General features: G+C 35.7%; 1 long non-coding RNA gene across 1 annotated transcript; it reads right to left on the reverse strand.

Annotated features, from left to right (window-relative positions):
* Window positions 1–978: 978 nt before the first annotated feature.
* Window positions 979–19,669, reverse strand: LOC129218135 (uncharacterized). The gene is made up of 3 exons (XR_008580291.1): window positions 19,380–19,669; window positions 18,586–18,730; window positions 979–1,126 (listed from the first exon to the last, which is right to left on the reverse strand). It is a non-coding gene; the product is annotated as an uncharacterized LOC129218135 (long non-coding RNA).
* Between the last annotated feature and the right edge of the window lie 475 nt (window positions 19,670–20,144).

The following is a 20,144-nucleotide window of genomic DNA, read 5'->3' on the forward strand; positions in this document are numbered from 1 at the left end:
TCATACACTGTATTTTTAAATTCCTTCAAAAAACGGAAAATGTACTGGCAGCAGAGTTGCCGACAATTTTCCGTTTTTTTACAGAAGTGGTGAATTCCGTTTTTATCACGGATGGTTTCCGTTTTTTCATACTGACACTTTCAGTTTTTATCACGGACACTTTCCGTTTTAAAACTGCTATTTTCCGTTCTCAATCGGAATATTTTCCGTTTTATGAACTGATGTTTTCAGTTTTTAATGTAGATATTTTCCGTTTCATGAACTGATGTTTTCAGTTTATAATATAAATATTTTCCGTTTTATGCACGTATATTTTCAGTTTAAAAAACTATTATTTTGAAAATATAGCTGGGCAATTAAAGCATAATGAATTAACATTTGGAGATTTTAAAAGCCAATATATTTTTTTTTTCTTTTTTTTTGAAAAACAGCAAAAAAAAAAAAAAAAAAAAAAAAGAAGAAGAAGAAAGAAAAAGAAAAGCAGTTTTATTAGAACATTTGCACAAATTTCTTCCTTAACTTTCAAAAATTTGTGAAACTTCCTAAAAGTGAAGAAACACATTTTTACTATGCAGAAACTATGCATCCTTCTCTTTTGAAGGTATAGAGGGAAGATATAACAACTATCTGGGAATGTATTTGCTTTGCATTTTATTGTATTAAAATCTGTTATCAACAAACAATTGCAAAACATATGAAATAAAAGCAAATCATACCAACTGTTTTTTTCTTTTTCAAATCAGTCTTCACAAAAATACCCTCCTCTCCCCCTCCCCCCAACAAAAAAAAAGTTCCTGTAATTAGCTGTGCGATGTTTTGTTTAACAATAACTGCCACAAAATTTAACTTTATCAAAATTATTTAAACTTATCAATTGTGCATAGTTAACATTGTTTTCAATAAAACAAAACATTTATTACAAGTACAAAATCATTTATTGCAGATCTTGTGCTACACAATTTTTAAAATTTTTTGCTTGTGCCAATGTCGAATTAATAGTTTGCTTTGCTGTCATCATCAGTACCTTTTTTATTTCTGCCCTCATATATAGAGATTAAATAAGATTGATAGGTACAACTGGGCCATCTTTGGACGATTCCAATTTTTCACAATTAATGTCACAAACCTAAATTACAAAAATAAAAGTATTAATGCATGATATCAAAAATATTTAACACATAAACATTTTATTGAATAAATTACCAAGTGTCATGTCATAAACATGCAGATGAAAACATCAATTACCTACGGTAAGATATTTGACATTATTTTTCTTGACAATGAGGTAATACGCTGACAGCAAGCAAAAAAAGTAGTCAACAGCACTGTCGAAATTTGGAGAGAAATTAGGCATCTTACTTCAGAAACAGTTAATTTGTAAACACCCATGCATTTTTTTTTTTTTGCAACAATTTTTAAATTAATACTTTCAATTTTAAAAGTGGCAGTGTGGAGTAGTTTATATGTTAGAATTGAACGTGCCAGCCAATAGCTCAAAAACAATTCTCGATCTCTTCTAATTCTCGCCTAGCTATAGTTGGGGCGAACCTAACCTGGCAGCCAAGTAATACTGAGCTTCGGATATGCTTAGCTTTCACAATGCTTCTAGGTTAGGTTTGTCCTAACTATAGTAAGTGTAACATTTTATTTGCTAACTCAATTTTTGTTCCGAACATCATTACTTGACTCTCAAGAAACAAAACAAAACTTATCCATGAAAAAATAATATTTTAGCAGGTTATAAGAATTGTTTCGAGAATATTATTCAAAAACTTCAAAAGAACTGTTAGGAAAGGAGTCATGAACTTGTGAATCACAATAAATATCACGGAGTTATACCTGGATGTTTTTCTACTATATTCTCTCTCCCCCCCCACAAAAAAATCATTATTTTTTTATGTTTATGATTTGTCCTTGTACTGTGCTTTCAATCTCCTTTTGCATTTATTTGGAAGGATGCAATAATGCACAATTCCACAAAATCGTATAAAATTGCAGCTGGTGCAGAATTAGTTTTTTCAGTGTATATGTTATAGTTGAACTCAGGTCAACGAGAGCCAAGGTTACGCCTTCTTACTTTGGTCTCCTTAACCCCTCCCCACATAAAACTGTAAAAATTATATTATTCCGATTCTGACTGATTATTTATACACCTGAAAAACTTTTCATGGATACTTTTTTTTTCATAAAAAATTTATTTTTAAAACAGTAAAATATTGTTAGGCTTTATTTCTCAGGGCCAATCGGGTTTTTAAACTTAAAGTATATCCTTCCGCAAGCGGAAAGACTTCTGTTTAACATCAGTTACTCTTTAATTTATCATTGAATTCGGTTTACAGACATTCTGCATTTTAGAACAAATTGTGAAGTGTGTTGGGTTAGGATAGGCTGTCTGCTTTATTAGTTTTATTTGCTAAAGCAGCTATGTCGTTAAAACTAGATTACACTGCAATAATTAAAAATTACTTTTGTTAGACTTAAAGCAGAAAATTTTCATGTGTGTTAATTTTGTCGTCATAATTCATAGTAATCTAGTAACTGATAAACAGCCAACCATTTGTGCTGAGTAGGGCAATGTGAAATAGTTAAGATGACTGAGCTTTTTCAAAATGAAAAAATTAGAAATTTATTTTGAAAATTATAGTACGTAAAGAAAGAACATTCTATTTAAAATAAAACTAACATTGAAACTGTATTTTTTAATTTTGGCAGTAATTTTGCAGTTTAAAAAAAAAAAAGTGGAAATTTTCAACTTTTTTTTATGGAGCAAAGTGAAAAATGAAATATTTTATTCAATTAATAGTGGTATTCGCACGACTTTCCCCATTATAAAAAAATTAAAAAGGTCTTTTGGTTCGTCTGTTATATTTACAAATAATGTATAACGAATTTTCAACAACAACAGTCAACATGCAAGTCTAAGTTCTCTTCAAGCACTTTTAATAAATCAATGAATAAAAGCACTGAAATATGATGTCGAAGAATATGATTGGCTTTGTATTGATATCCCGAGCCGGTAAATGTGATATTTGGTTTTATTTGCTTCAAATGTAATTTTTAGTTAGAATCAGGGGCCTCGCAAAATTCAGTTACCCACACCACTTGATGTAGCTATGCCACTGCTCCTCAGTATTGAAAATCTCAAAGTAACAGGTCAGGCACCAGATCTACAAATATACTGGATCCAACAGGTCACCGAGGTGACTAAAAAAAAGAAAAAAAAATGTCGACAAGTTGTTTTAGAGCAAGACTCTTTCAGAAGCTAAGATTTTCCTAATTAACTCGGATATGTAATTTGTCGGTAACCTACAATTTCTTTTTACCTCTCAAGAGTTCACATTTTTTGTCGAACTCCTGCATATGCATACTATATTCATTATACTTGCATATTTATGTTTCCAAATAGGGCTGGGCATTGTAGGGATTTCTACATTGTGATGCATCGCCAACCTTACATCACGATGTTATGATGCATCAAAATGTACATTTTTTTTTCTTTCTTCATTTCACTTATAATTGCTTGTTTAAATTTAAAAAAAAAAAACATATATTCTAAATGAAAAAATATAAATGCTACAAACACGTTCTAGCACCAGCAAAAAATTGTCAAAAATAAAAAAACTGTGTACAAGGTAGCAATAAATATTAGTCATCTGTTTTGAAACTACAATGAACCTATTTTTTCAATACAAACAGATGCAAGCTTGTGGAAGCAATATCATCTTGCATTTGGAAAGAGGTAACTCAAAGCAATAAAATTCGTGCATACAACCTTTGCTACTATTTTGAGATTTCATTTTGCTTTGTTTTGTAGAGTTATTATCTGATCAACTTTGTTCATCAATATATTTTTTTCAAAAAGGTTTTTAAAAACAATTGCATTTACTGCAAGTTTTCGGAAAAGTGAAAGTTGTTCGTTCAATTATGATACTTCTTTACAGACAACCCCGCTTTTAAATGTTCGGGAAGGGATGATTTTTTAATTTGCCGAACGATACTCTGAATTTTACCGAATGATAAAATACGAGCATGAACACAAACGTGCATCTAATGAGAAGAGACATTAAACATCACTATTTAAAAATTTCAAACAGTTTTGCAGTGAAGTGTCCAAATTTACAGAATCATCAGAAAAAATTGTCGACGTAGAACACTTTTGGTAGTTCACAGTGACCTCCTATCAGGGTGCCGCTTCCAGTGGCGTTTTGAAACAATAAAGATATTACAACGGCAACAATAGTAAACCGGTGTCCGTACATTGGCGCTTCGATTCGTAGTCAGTGTGGAACCAATGCATTGGTTAAGAGAAAAATTAGAAACCGATTTAACAATGCAGGGTTTACACTGGTTTTTGGCGATGTATCAATCCAACGCCCAGCCCTAATAGACCAAGAGCTGACCCCCGAAAACGCGATTTATCTCTTTTATGGCTTGTGGCCGGTTAAAATAATAAAAAAATGCAATTTAAAACTTTGGCTCGAATCCCCCCCCCCCCCCCCCCACTAATTTTGGGTCATACGGCTGCGTGAGTGGATAAAAGGTCAAAAAAATGAAAAATATCAAAGTGATGAGTTAAATGGCTAAAAACTATATAATAACATTAAATTAATAAGAAAAAACACGTAGCGAATTTCTCCCCCAGCTATGTTGGGGCGAACGTGGTGGCCCCCAGGGGTAAAGTATCGATTATTAAACATAAAAAAAAAATGATCACTTTCGTGGGGGGGAGGAATTTTTTAGGGTATTAGTTTCATTATTTTGATTGCCAAAAAAAATCCCCCCCCCCCCTGTAACTATGGGTCAATTTGTCAAAAAAAATTTTTTTTGTTCCTCTTTATTTGGTCCAAGTCGAGTATTATTCGAACTTACGCATGACTGTTTAAGTTGCAACCCCCCCCCCCCACAAAGTTTGAACGTTTATTCGTTAAAAAAAACTCGTAGCAATCCCCCCCCCCCCACACCTATGGAGGGAGTTGCTACGCGGTGCGCAGTTTTACAACGTGGTGCCCCCACAGGGGTGTATTGTCGATTGATTAAATAAAAAATGATCACTTTCGTGGAGGGAATTTTACAGAGTATACATTTAATTGTTTTAATTGCAAAACAAAATCTCTCCTCCCCAGCAATGATGAGTCTACTAGCTGTATTGCCAGGCATTGCACGGTCTACCTCAAAAATGTACGTGTATTCGGCGTTCCAAGCATTTTGTACAATTATATAAAATTTCCCGCGTTCATTACATTACATTACTTATTGCTGCTCCACTCCTATTAGTCAAAGCGCAATATTATATAGCCTATAGCCTTCTCAATAAATGGACTATTCAACACAAAATGAATTTTTCAGTTCGAACCCGTCGTCCCTGTAGACCAAGAGCTGAGCCCCCAAAACACGGTTTATCTGTTTTATGGCGGGTGGCCGGTTAAAATAATAAAAAAATGTGATTAAAAATTTTGGCTCTAATCCCCCCCCCCCTCCGCCCACTATTTTCGGGTCACACGCTGCATGGGTAGATGAAAGGTCAAAATAAAAGAAAAATATTAACATAAGTGAAATGGCTAAAAATTATATAATAACATTAAATTAATTAAAAAAAAACCACGTAGCAAATCTCCCCATCAGCTACGTTGGGGCGAATGTGGGAGCCCCCCCCCCCCCAGAAGTGAATATCGATTGTTCAAATTAAAAAAAAAATCACTTTCGTGGGGTTGGGGATGGGGAACTTTACAGGGTATTTGTTTCATTATTTTGATTTCCAAAAAATCTCTCCCCCCCCCCCCCAGTAACTATGGGTAAATTTGTCAAAAAAAAAAAAGTTTTTTGTTTCTCTTTATTTGGTCCGAGTCCAGTACTATTCGAACTTTCCCATGACCTCTTAAATTGTAAAAAACAATTGTAATTATTTATTCGGTAAAAAAAAAAAAAAAAACACGTAGAAAATTCCCCCCCAACCAGCTATGTTAGGGCGAACTTGTTGCCCCCCAGGAGTGAATTATCGATTGATTAAATAAAAAAAAAGATTACTTTCGTAGAGAGGGGGGATTTTCTCAGAGTTTACATTTGATTGTAGCAGGGAAAAAAATCCCTCCCCCAAAAAAAATGTTTTTAATTTAAATTAGAAATTTTGAAATATTTTTCAAAATGAAAGGAAGCAATTCAGCGTCCGTACATCTGCTTCTACCATTGTGTGCTCAGTATGAAAAGAAGGAAGGGGAAAGTATACGCATGTTATGATTTCTTCTTGCTGTTTCGAGTAGTGATGGGCATAATCGAGATCTTTTGATAATCGAGATCTCGAGAATCGAGTACTTCTGATAATCGAGTGATTGATAATCGAGATCTTTTTAAGTCGATCACTCGAGTGATTGATAATCGAGATCTTTTGAAATCGAGAACTCGAGCGATTGACTTCTCGAGATCTTCCGAATCGAGTACTCGAGCGATTGACTTCTCGAGATCTTTGAAATCGAGTACTCGAGCGATTGACTTCTCGAGATCTTTTGAATCGAGATCTCGAGATGTTTTAAATCGAGATCTCGAGATGTTTCAAATCGAGATCTCGAGACGTTTGAATCGAGTACTCGAGTAGTTCATTTTCTGAGCTTTTCCAAAATTGAGATGACTGCTCGGGGGTGCCCATTTATCTCATTTTCGGAAGGGGGGAGGGGGTCCATGGCGCAGCCTGCGAAACCGAAATTTTTAGAAGCGGTTTTTTGAGAATTTTTTTTAAATCTCATTTCGGGAGGGGGGGGGGAGAGCTCTTTCTAGACGGATGCTCCGTTAACATTTGAGAGGGTGCGCCATCGCCCTGCGAAAGGGGGGAGGTGGATTCCCTTGACTTCAGTTCAATTCCCGAGTTGTTTTGGCAGAGGTGCGCTCGAGATAGGAATGTGACATTTAGCCTACCATTTAGGGGTATAACAAGGGGTGAACCCTCCTGGCTTTTAGAAGTTTTAGGTTAAGTTGGGGGGTATTGACACCCCCCTTTTAGAAGGGGAATCAATACCACTCCCCCCAAATTCCATGAAAAATTCTAGTTTTTACATTTAAGTGGGTATAGTTTTTTGTTGTTTTCCGATAAAATGAGCAGATACACCTTTTGTCCCCTTACCCTCCGGTAAAGTTCGAAATGCAAGCTTGTTTTAGGGGGTCGATTCGATAGATTTTAGTCTTCATTTTGGGGTCGCATTCCTTGGGGGATGCAGGTTCGACTAGATTCCCTGTTAGCTTGTCAGAAACTAGGAGCTCGGCATTTGGGCGACTGAGTGATTTATTCGAACGGTTCTGCATTTAAACTAATGATTTTCAGTTATCACGTGATTATTTCGAATGGTTTCGGGCTCTCAAACACAAAGTTAATAATGTAAACAAGTAGGGGAATAGCTGCTCTGCGCAAAAGTACTCATTCTTTCCTAGTTTATGGCTTTGCTTTTTTTTTTGACGTTCTTGTTGAGAGTAGTTACGTATGTTTATCTGACTAATGCATGAGGAGGGAGTGTAAAATATTTCTGATTGCGTTTCCCAGAGGATTGGGATTCCCTTCGCATTGAAAAGTGTACAAGTGTGGTTTGAAGTGCATTGAAGTTCGTGATTATTTTTTTTCTTTCTTGATCCGCTCTTTTTTATTTTTCAATAATATGCAATAACAGTAAAAGTGTAGGGAATGAAGTTGAAATGTTTCTGAGTGAATTAAAAAGAAATATTGAAGTTTGTCGTGTGGGATTAATTTTAGCTTCCACTCTTCGGCCCAATTTTTAAATAAAAGTTACATTTTATACAGATTGTTTTTTTTTTTTTTGAAATTCCATACGCAAGATATTTGTGACTTCTTGTGTGCGTAGCATTTATTTTCGGGTGGGTAGTTAAATTTAAGTATTTTGCTTGTTTTACTCGCTTCTGTTTATGTCATATTCCTTATAGTTTCATAAATGTTGATTAGTATATTATTTACTCAACTTAAAAATTTTCAGTCAATTAATGTGCTGATTTTATGTTTTTTTTTTTTTTTTTTTTTTTTTTTTTTTGTAAAGTTGAGGCAAAACAGCTGAAAATGCTTAGGCTCGCAAACTGTCCATTTCGGAACTTAAGGTTCCATAGATACGTTTCATTTCCCGTGCGCTGGTCCTCAAAAAGGTTAAAATTGATTGTCAAGTTTCTCTGAAAAGCAGATTACGTATTCGGTTTTCAAATCATCCGAGATGCTCGATAACCGAGCATTCCACAACAAACAAAATATTATACAAGAGAGAGCTCGGGGGAGGGGGGTAAATGGCGCAGACCGCGCCATTGAAGTTTTAAGAGGAGAGGGTAACTTAAGCGGGCTTTAATTTATTTTAGGGGGTTCAACGTCGCATTTGAGGGATGAGTATCATCGCCATGGGGGGGGGGGGGGGGGCACCACTGCATTATAAACACCTTGCGTTTAAACATTTCATAAACGTTTTAACATGGCTGCCACAGCGTTAACAATCGTTTAAAAACGTTTACTCAACGAAGTGTGCTCTCTGAGTAACCCCATTCGAAAAAAAGCAGAAGCAATTATTTGATTCAATAACCTTATAGAATGACAGGGGTGACACATTTGAGAAGCAATTATTTGATGCTAAAACCTTATAGAATGACAGGGGTGTCCGTCCGTCCCTGTGAGCAATGGTGCGCTTTTTATGACAATCCCCCCCTCCCCCAAGAAACGATAATCCGAAAAAGGGCTAAGACTACATTAAATTTTCAATTACACGGTTTGTACCATACCGGTCAAGGGCGCCCATATGCAAAATTTTAAGGGGGGGGGGGTCTCAGATATTTTCTCCATGGTTTAATAGGATATTTTCCCCATAGAAACCGATTTCAGTACAGATTAGAGTTATTAAAATTTGACATTTTTAAAAACTTATTGATTAATTGCTGGAGAAGAAATGATTTTACATTTTTGCAAAAAAAAAAAAAAAAAAGTACTGAAAGCAAGGATGTCCTAATTTCAAAGAAGGGGGCGGGGGCTTGAGCCCCCACTTGCCCCCTCCCATCTATATGGAAGCCCTTGATACCGGTTTAATATATTTTTAAGTTTAACAACTCTCAATTTTAAACCTGCTAGTGTCACCCAATGACTTGCCCATACTATCATTATCCCTCACTTTTTAATAAAAATTGTACATACGTACGTTTTTGATCTTAATAACTGTCAAGTTCAAAACAGTATGGAAAGCGTTTCTCTATCCTTTGTTTCAAGATTTCACCACCGGATCACACCAGGGGCGGATACAGAAAACTATTTGAAGGGGGGTGGGGGTCATGCTGAAGAAAGCCCTCCCCCATGAGCGAAATTTCCGTTTTAAGTACGAAAAAATTCTGAAACTTTTTTTGTTGGTCAATAAAAAGCCCCTAATCGGTCAGGAATAAGGCACATAATTGGGGATAAACGTTGCAAATTAATTTCATAAGCAATAAAACAAAGTTTTAGTTCAAATATTTTCTTTGAAAAATAATTGATGTATTGAAAAGATAAGATATTGTCATCGTTTGCATTTTATGCATAAATTATTTGAACACAATGTGTACGGATACTATTCTCGAGAGTTCCGGGGGGGGGGGGGGTCATGACCCCCACGACCCTCCATTGTATCCGCCACTCACACAACACATGCCCCTCCATAAATCGGCCCATATGATAATTAACAATTTTCGTTCTAAAAATATCGTTCTCTCTCTCTCTCTCACGATTATTAAGGAATCTCTCAATTATAGAAAATTCGAAGCCAAACATTCAACTATTACCCCATTCGAATAAAGCAAGAGAAAAGCAATCATTCGATTTTAAAAATCATTCCAAATCTATCCATTCCAAGAGCAAAGGGCACCACCTATGAAGCTCTTCCCCCAAGAGCAATACCCCCAAAAGAGACAAAATCCCCTAAAAATTACAATCCCGCAGTTTACGTCAAAACTCCCCCCCCCCCCTCCTTTCTTATTTACACCCATAGAAATGAATTACACGAGAAGTTAACCACTTGTTTTATTAAGAAATAACTAAGTACCTTTGTGCCGAGAAGTAACATGAAATAACAAACGTTTTGTATCCCAAATATACAGAGTACTGCAGAAACGTGTTTTGGAGTTTTAAGGTACCCTTTTTTCAACAAAATAGTAAGCTTTTACATATAAGGGGCCATTCCTTTGTTACGTATGGGTGATTTTGGCCATTTTTGGACCCTTCCCCCCATGCAAGGGTACGTAAGGTTTTTCAAACCCCTCCCCCTATTCTTACGTAAGATTCCATTTCGTTTTTCGAAATAATGAAATAACTAATTTAATATCACTGGAATCGAAATTTAATTCACTATTATTAAATTAAACCTTTTTTGTGTGAAGAAATATTTACTAAAAAGTTAGAATCTAGACTGAATGTGTTTTCGACATTTTTTTGTATATGATGCGATAGTAGTTAAAAATAAAACATGCCATACAATAGTGCAATTCTTTTATTATGTTTTGCATAATTAATTCTTCGTAAAACAAATAACAGTCATCCTAATACGTTTTTATTTTTCAGACGCAAATGAAACATCGGCTTGGAAAATATTGCGTAAGAATGCGTTTGAACCCCTCTCCCCCCCCCCCCCCAAAGTATGTAGACATTTTTCCACCCCCACCCCCTCAGGACCCTTACGCAATTAATGAATGGTCCGTAAAGACATCCAGTAATGTCTTTACATCCACAATTTCACTATTTTGCGTTGAAAAAAAGGGTTCCTTAAAACCCCGAAACACGTGTCTGCAGTGATCTGTATATTTGGGCTCTAAAACGTTTGTTATTGCCTATTACACTTGTATCATTACCCACTCGTATAGTCGAAGGTGAACGTAAGGGGGAAGACGTCCCCTCAGGTTTTCAACTTAAGTATTCCCCCTTTTTACCTGAACTATAATTTTAATGCCTCTCAAGTTAGAACCTTATAAGCGCCTCCAACATTTACTTCCACCACCTGGACACACAACACATGTCTCCCACAGACCCGTCCATGTGTTCATTCATTAACACCTTTCGCTCAAAACATATCATTAGACTACCAAGCATCCCCAAAGAATCATTTGATAATCAAGCATTTAACAATATACATTCAATTATAACACTATTCGAATGAAACATTCGAAAGGCAATTATTTGATTGTAATACCATTTAGATCGCAAGGGTATCTATTCCTCAAGTGTGCTGGCACACTTTTTAAAATTAGGGATCTTCTCTCCCCCTCAAGAAGGACACTCCCTAAAAAAGTCTAACGTCCATTAGGAATTTCAATGGCGCAGTCTGAGCAATGACCCACCTCCCCTGTGGGCTCCTCAGCGCAGCCCGTCTTTCTTGGGGAAATATTAAAAGGTTTCAATGCAAATTTTTTCAGGAGACAGAAAAAAACCATGCTCATTCATAAGTAAAATCATTAACTTTTCAAAGCCAGCCCTTTGATCGCCTAAATGACGGATCCGCCCCTGCAACTAAAACACTTCAGAAGCAAGGGTGCCCATCCACCCTGAGGTCAAGCCCCCTCCCCCTCAATATCGCAGAGACCTCCCCCCAACAAATGAGAAAAATGTTGTAAAGAAAGGTTGGCTTACCTTTTCTTATCTCAGTAGGCAGCGGTGTGATAGTTGAGTTTTCTGAACGCATGAAGAACAGTCAATAGACGAGTAGACGAACAACACGTAAAGATTTAATTAGGAATGACTAAAAACTAAATGTACACATATTATAAAATATATTCCATACGGCACAAAAACAGATACACACACACTACATCTAGAGAACAAAGAACAAACTACTGAAGGGGGAAGAAAGGAATTGTGGGGAGGATAAGTATGACGTCAGAGTGGCCTTGGCCTTTCCAGATTGTATCGCTGTGCAGAAATGATTTATCTATTTGAATATATGATTAGAGTACAACATTTCCCCCCTTAATCGTATATTCAAATTACAAAACTTAAACTAAATTTAACTTATTTCTAAAGTCAATAAACTTGGGCTTAGGCAAAGGTTTAGTAAAAATATCTGCAATCATACAGTTAGTGTTACAATAGGTTATCTTAATTATTTTATTTTCTTCCATTTCCCTCAAAAAGAAATATTTCACATTAAGATGCTTTAACCTAGTATTCATTTTCCCATGTTGAATTAAAGAAATTGTTGATTTGTTAACCTCAAACATTTTAACAGGCAATTTTTGAATTAGGCCAAAATCTTTAAGTAGATCTAATATCCATTTCAGCTCTTGAGCAGCAGTGGCTGCAGAAATGAGCTCAGACTCGGTTGAAGATAACGAAACACAATTTTGTCTCTTAGTGGACCAAAATATAGGATTGTTCCCTAAGAAAAATACAGTACCCCCTGTTGATTTTCTAGTGACAAGATCAGATGCGAAATCAGCATCTGTGTAACAGATAAGAGTTGGTGGGCTGCTAGAGTCAATTTGTAAATAAATGTCCTTTGTTGAGTCCAAATATTCAATGACTCTTAGAACTGCTTTCCAATCCTTTTCATTAGGAGATTCATTCTTCCTGCTTAATATGTTCACAGTGAAGGTAATGTCCGGTCTGGTTACCGTAGCTATATAAAGTAAAGCTCCAATTGCTTGTCTGTATTGCGTGTTGTCGACATGTGGGAGAGAGGAATCTTCTTCTTTTGGATAAGATGTGTCCATTGGTGTATAAGAAGGCTTTTTGATGTCTGGACTAAATTTCTTTTTCAATTTTTCGATTTTTGATTTTTGGTTTAGTAGAAATTTGTCTCCATCTCTTTCAATGTTGATTCCCAAGTAATTTCTTACTTCTCCTAAATCTTTCAGTTCGAAGAATTTGTTCAGTTGTTTGATTAATTTCGCAATTTTATCTTCATTTTTACATGCTATAAGTATATCGTCGACGTAGATTATGATCATTATTCTGTCGTTTCCATCATTTTTTAAAAATAGACATGGATCTGCAATACTTTGAGAAAAATCTTCACTCTTTAGAATTTCTTCAATTCTTTTATTCCAAGCTCTAGCTGCTTGTTTCAATCCATATATTGCTTTCTTCAATTTGCAAACCTTATCCTTATGCATTGGATCGACATAACCTTCCGGTTGTTTCATGTACAAGTCTTCTTCTAAATCGCCATGAAGGAATGCAGTGGTAACGTCAGCGTGTCTCACTTGCATTTTTTCGTATGCTGCGACTGCTAGAAAGGTTCTGATTGTTGTATATTTCACTGTTGGGGCAAAAGTGTGTTCATAATCGATTCCAAATTTTTCACTATAACCTTTTACAACAAGGCGCGCTTTGCAACGTGTTACTGTTCCGTTTTCATTCTTCTTCAGCTTAAATACCCATCGATTTCCAATGGCTTTCTTTCCAGGTGGAAGATCAACCAATTCCCAAGTTTTATTCCGGGACAAGGATTCGATTTCTTCATTTATTGCTTGAAGCCAATTTTCTTTTTCTGCTGGATTCATTTTAACTACATCTTCGACATTTTCAGGAACATTTTTAATTTCATCGGCAAGAAATCCTAAGCGATCTGGTGGTTTCCCTTTGGTTTTTCTTTTTGATCGTCTAGGCTTTTCTTCGGGTATTCGCTCTTCTTCAGATGTCATTTCGGATTCATCCACAGATTTATCATCATATTCTTCATCTTTGAGTGAATCTTCGAGTGGTGGAGGAGATGAAATTTCAACGCTATCAGTTATCGAGCAGTCTTCGATAAATTTTACGCTTCTACTGACAATTATACGATTTCCACCGGTGTATATTCTGTATCCTTTAGAACGTTGATCATAGCCAACGAAAGTTCCTTCAATTGCTTTCTCATCCAACTTTCTTCTGTTTTCCTTATGAACGTAAGCATAGGCTGTGCAACCGAATTGTTTCATGTGAGCTAAATTAGGCCTTCTTCCGCTCCAAAGTTCAAATGGCGTCTTCTCGCAAGCTCTAGTTGGAAGTCTGTTCTGAATGTAATTTGCAGTAATAATAGCTTCACCCCAAAATTGATTTGGTAGTTTGCACTGGGACAGGAGGCATCTAGTCATTTCTGTAAGACTTCTGTTCTTTCGCTCACTTACTCCGTTTTGAGCCGGTGAAAACGGAACGCTGAGTTGATGTTTGATACCGTTACTAGATAAAAAATCTTCCATTTCACTATTTATGCATTCACCGCCGTTATCAGTTCGGAGAGTTTGTATAGTTCTTCCAAATTTATTTTTTGTCATGCCTACATAGTCCTTTAATTTACAAAGAACTTCACTCTTTTTAGCAAGTAAATATATGACGGTGTATCTAGTATAATCATCAATAAATGTGACAAAATAATGCTTTCCACCAATACTGGGAGTGGGCATAGAGCAAACGTCACTGTGAATGAGTTCCAGTGCTTTACTTGCGCGCGCATCAGAAACTTTTGGATATGGAAGTTGCTGCATTTTATTTTTAATACATTCTGGACAATTGTTACTATGACAACAATTATCCAATTTAATTCCATCAGCAAGATCTTCGCGTACGAGTTGCTTGATAGCGTCGTAACTCCTATGACCTAATCTTGAATGCCATATTCGGATACAGTTTCTATTTTTACATTCAACTGCAATATTAGCGTTTTCTGAGTGTCTATTTAAAACAATTTTGTATAAACTGTCATTATCGGAATGTGCATGCATAATTATCTCATTATTCTTTTTCACGAAACAATGTTCTTTTTCGAAAAGTACAGAGAATCCCTTGCTTGTTATCTTCTTCACAGATATTAAATTACTTTTTAATTCTGGAACAAAATAAACATTGGTCAAACTGATATTTTGCAGACCGTATTCATCATTCAAATCAAGATTTACAGTTCCAATGGCCTTTGACCTCAAAATTCTTCCATCCGCTAAAACTATATCAGCTAAGGATTTGTTATAATTTAATTCCGAAAATAACACCTCATCAGAAAACAAATGGGAGCTACATCCAGAGTCCATATAAAGTACTATTTCATTTGTTTTTTGTTCGGAATAATGAGTCGGATTCGCAATAAAGTTTCTTTCGGTTAACCTTGAGACGTTTTGATCTACAGGCGCCGCGGGAGGGGAGGAAAGATCTTCGTGTGATTTACGAGATTTTGTAGAGTCGGCGATCATGCAATGTCGAGCAGGTTTTCCGCCATTTTCGGTTCCATGAAATTCCGATTTCTTATTATTGGAATCGGCTTAATTTTTGTTTTGCAATTTAAAACATCGATCGCGTGTGTGACCGTACCGCTTGCAAAAGCTACATAATGTATTCGAATTCTTATTATTATAATTTCTTGCATTAATTGCAGTTTTAAAAGCAGTTGAAGTGTTAGGATTTCTATCCGCTTGTTGCTCTATTCTTCGATTATATTCATCTGTTAGTTTCGTTTTTACTAAATCCGATGTTATAAGTGCTTCATCTCTTGCTTCTAAAGCAGTGATGAGATTGTTGTAAGATTCGGGAATCGAAACTAATAAAAGAGCTGCTACATGTTGATCTGGGATATTTTCACCGATAGCTTTTAATCTTTCGACTAAATCTGTCATGTGAGTTATGTGTTCGATCATATCAGCATGTTCAGGCATCTTTATAGAATATAATTTTCGCAACAGATATAGTTTACTGCTTAAATTGGATCGTTCGTGTATCGTTTTTAATTTTTGCCAAGTGCCGGCAGTTGTTGTTTCATCTTTTACGTGAATAATTTGTGAGTCGTCTATACATAAATTAATTATAGCTCGCGCTTGTTTATCTTTCTTTAAAAATTCAGCATTAGGTTCAGCGGGCGGGGGTGTATCAAGAAGATCATCCAGCCCGTCACGCATTAAGAGCATTTGAATCTTGAATTTCCAAGTGGCATAGTTGTCGGAATTCAGTTTCGTTATTTGAGTGGAATCTTTAAAATTTGCTTGAGCCATATTTAGTTTTGTTATTAAACACAGTTCAATAGAAAATTATAAATACAGTCCTAACTTTGTTCAGAACTTCAACATATACACTGTTAGAGAATATCAGTCTCATAATCAATGTTGTAAAGAAAGGTTGGCTTACCTTTTCTTATCTCAGTAGGCAGCGGTGTGATAGTTGAGTTTTCTGAACGCATGAAGAACAGTCAATAGACGAGTAGACGAACAACACGTAAAGATTTAATTAGGAATGACTAAAAACTAAATGTACACATATTATAAAATATATTCCATACGGCACAAAAACAGATACACACACACTACATCTAGAGAACAAAGAACAAACTACTGAAGGGGGAAGAAAGGAATTGTGGGGAGGATAAGTATGACGTCAGAGTGGCCTTGGCCTTTCCAGATTGTATCGCTGTGCAGAAATGATTTATCTATTTGAATATATGATTAGAGTACAACAAAAAATACCCCTTAAACCCCCCCCCCCAAATGTCAACAGCACAGTCTGCGCCATGACCCCCCCCCCTCCCAAGGTGGGCACCCTTGTCAGAAATCAGCTATATTGAGAGGTTCATTCGATTATCAAATCGATCGAAGAATACACTGCTCGAGTGATTGATATCTCGAGAACTCAAGATCTCGAGAACTCAATATCTCGAGAACTCAATATCTCGAGAACTCAACATCTCGAGAACTCAACATCTCGAGAAGTTCAAAGCGAGAACTCGAGCAGTTGATCGCTCGAGCACTCGGAAAGTGACAATCGAGAGCTCGAGAAGTTCACCGCTCGAGAACTCGAAAAGTGATAATCGAGAACTCGAGAAGTTCATCGCTCGAGAACTCGAAAAGTGATAATCGAGTACTCGAGAAGTTCATCACTCGAGAACTCGAGAAGTGATAATCGAGAACTCGAGATACGATAATCGAGTACTCGTGGTAATCGAGTTCTCGAATGATCTTGAATAATCGAGTGATTCGATTATGAGAACTCGATTATGCCCATCACTAGTTTCGAGGGCAGTTTCGTTAGTGATCAACTGTAGCCAACACAGTGAAGTCGTTATAGCTGTTGGTTTTTCTTTTCGGAGCACACTGTACCGCATCCTTAAACTGAAAACGTAAAAAAATCCTTTTTTCAAAAATATATTTTGATGTTTTTATATTATGAGTGTTTTAAAGGGTAATTTTAAGTGTAGCCAGCGACCAGATAAAAGATAATGTTTTGACAGAAACTTTATTTGAAAAAAGTTTCAAAGATTCGAAAACACTGAAAACTGAAATTCCGTGATTTAGATTTTTCCGAGTTCTTAACAGAAGCAGATTTATATCATCGAGATTGCAGGAACATTTTTATCAAACTAGATAGACACTATCACAACCAATATGCTGAAGGTAAATAAATCTATATGAATTTCCAAATTATTATTTTAAAAATTCATTTAACGCATCGGATTAACGCATTAACATTTACAAGTAAAAAAATCGTTATTGCAATTTTAACATAAAATCACTTTTGTTTGTGAAATAAACTCATAATTACTGGGGTAGGGGGAGAATTTTTTTTTTTTTTGCAATTAAAACAATTAATTGTATACTCTGTAAAATTCCCTCACAACAATTATTTGTTTTTTATTTAATCAATCGATAGTTCACCCCTGGGAGGCACCACATTGTAAAACCGCACACCGCGTAGCAACCCCCCCCCCACAAATAGATGGGGGAAATTTGCTACGAGTTTTTTTAACGAATAAACATTCAAACTTTGTATTTTGCAATTTAAGCGGTTAGGCTAAAGTGCGAAGAATAGTACTCGACTCGGACCAAATAAAGAGGGATTTTTTTTTTTTTTGACAAATTGATCCATAGTTACTGGAGGGGAAGGGGGGGGGGAGATTTTTTTTTTTTTTTTTTGCAATTAAAACAATTAAATGTATGCACTGTAAAATTCCCTCCTTGAAAGTGATCATTTATTTTTAATTTAATCAATCGACAATTCACCCCTGCGGGGGGCACCACGTTGTAAAACTGCGCACCGCGTAGCAACCCCCTCCATAGGTGTGGAGGGGGGGGGATTGCTACGAGTTTTTTTTAACGAATAAACGTTCAAACTTTGGGTTTTTTTTTTTTTTTTTTTGCAACTTAAACAGTCATGCATAAGTTCGAATAATACTCGACTTGGACCAAATAAAGAGGAACAAAAAAAATTTTTTTTTGACAAATTGACCCATAGTTACTGGGGGGGGATTTTTTTTGGCAATCAAAATAATGAAACCAATACCCTGTAAAATTCCCCCCCACGAAAGTGATCATTTTTTTTAAAGTTCAATAATCGATACTTTACCCCTGGGGGCCGCCACGTTCGCCCCAACATAGCTGGGGGAGAAATTCGCTACGTGTTTTTTCTTATTAATTTAATGTTATTATATAATTTTTAGCCATTTAACTCATCACTTTAATATTTTTCATTTTTTTGACCTTTCATCCACCCACGCAGCCATGTGACCCAAAATTAGTGGGGGGGGGGGGATTCGAGCCAAAGTTTTAAATTGCATTTTTTTATTATTTTAACCGGCCACAAGCCATAAAAGAGATAAATCGTGTTTTGGGGGGTCAGCTCTTGGTCTATAAAACAACATGTTTTATACTAACAATTTGCATATTCGCGGCAAACTTCCCTTTTCTGTTCAAGGAGTTCTGTTCACTCAGTTGCACAGTTGAATCCGCATTCCATCAATAAATTTTCCGGCTCACTTTGGAAGGTTCCAGTGCTGAGAGGGTTCAAAGTGGACAGCATCTGGAATGTTAAAGTGCTTAGAATAATATGATTCAAAGTTCTCAAAATAATGCTTTTTTTAATGATTGATACTTTTTATATTCATTTCCTTAAAAAATTATGTGCTATATTCATTAATGTAGATAACAAGCATTTAAAAGTTTGAAAGAGAGGGGGGGGGGGGGAGAGAATTGAAAACCCAAGTAGTTAACTAAAACTAGATGCTTCAACTTGTTAATTGAAATCTAATCCATTGCAAGAAGCAAGTTTATACAGACATAGTTGTTATTCATAGAAATTAAAATAAATTAATAAAAAAAATTAAAAAAACAGTAGTATTTTAAGTAATAAGCAATATCTTTACATTAACCTTACATATAGGCAGAAAATATTCTTCATTAACAATAAAACAATCAAGACTCAATGGTGTCCCATCTAACAATTACCTAGTTATTCGAGACAATTTTGTAAAATATCCCCTTAGCAAACAAAAGTTTTTAATATTATTAGAAGTTTTTTAATTTTAAAAACTTGTCACGATGTTTTAATGTTTAAACAAAGATCTACGGGAAATTAAATGTTAAAACTAGATAAAAACTTAATTTTAAGCAGCAATCATCGTTAGAGAATTCAAAAAGTATTTATTTGTAGTAAAAATGTAAACACTTACCAGCAATCAATCCCGGATGAGAAGATACAAAAACTTCGTCTTCGGCGATAACGATTTCTGACCGCTACGGCATCCGCCATTGCTGCAAGATAAACAAACTAACCGTAGCCTACGAACAAACGCTCTAAGCGTTTCAGTTAATGCAGTAATCACTGCTGTTGTTCAAAACAATTTGATGTTGATGGAGAAGAGGAAAAAGTTCGAAAAATGTTCAGTATCAGCTATCTCCATGCACGAAATAAACAACGTGCTTCGCCGCCATTACTCATTTGTTACTATCACTCAATACTTAAAAAATCTTCTACGCTGGAGATATTCCGTTTTTTCACGGATAAAGGCTCCCTCTAACGATCGCATACGGACATGTTCTGTGAGTGCGCTAAAGTAAAAGAAAATTTCCAGTAATTCCATGAAAAGTTACGTTATCAATCCAGAACGGAACTTTTCTATTCATAAGGGGAAATTGTACAGTAAATTTACGGAAAAGCATTAGTAAATTAAATGAAGCAATTTTACAGTGTATGTATTCATAAAGAACTTGAATAAAACTGATTTTTTTGAAAAAGAAAAATGCATTTCCCAATTAATTGCTACAATACTGTATATATACATATATATATACACACACACTGCTCGACATTGAAAAATGCAACACCAAGAAAGAGTGTTCAGAAATGTATGCAAATTTTAGAGTAGACGTACATCACTGAGTTGTGTAAATAATGTGAAATGCGCAGCTCTCCGACGAACGTGACGTACGATATA

This window comes from Uloborus diversus, chromosome 3 (genome assembly GCF_026930045.1).
Source record: "Uloborus diversus isolate 005 chromosome 3, Udiv.v.3.1, whole genome shotgun sequence".
Lineage (NCBI taxonomy): Eukaryota > Metazoa > Arthropoda > Arachnida > Araneae > Uloboridae > Uloborus > Uloborus diversus.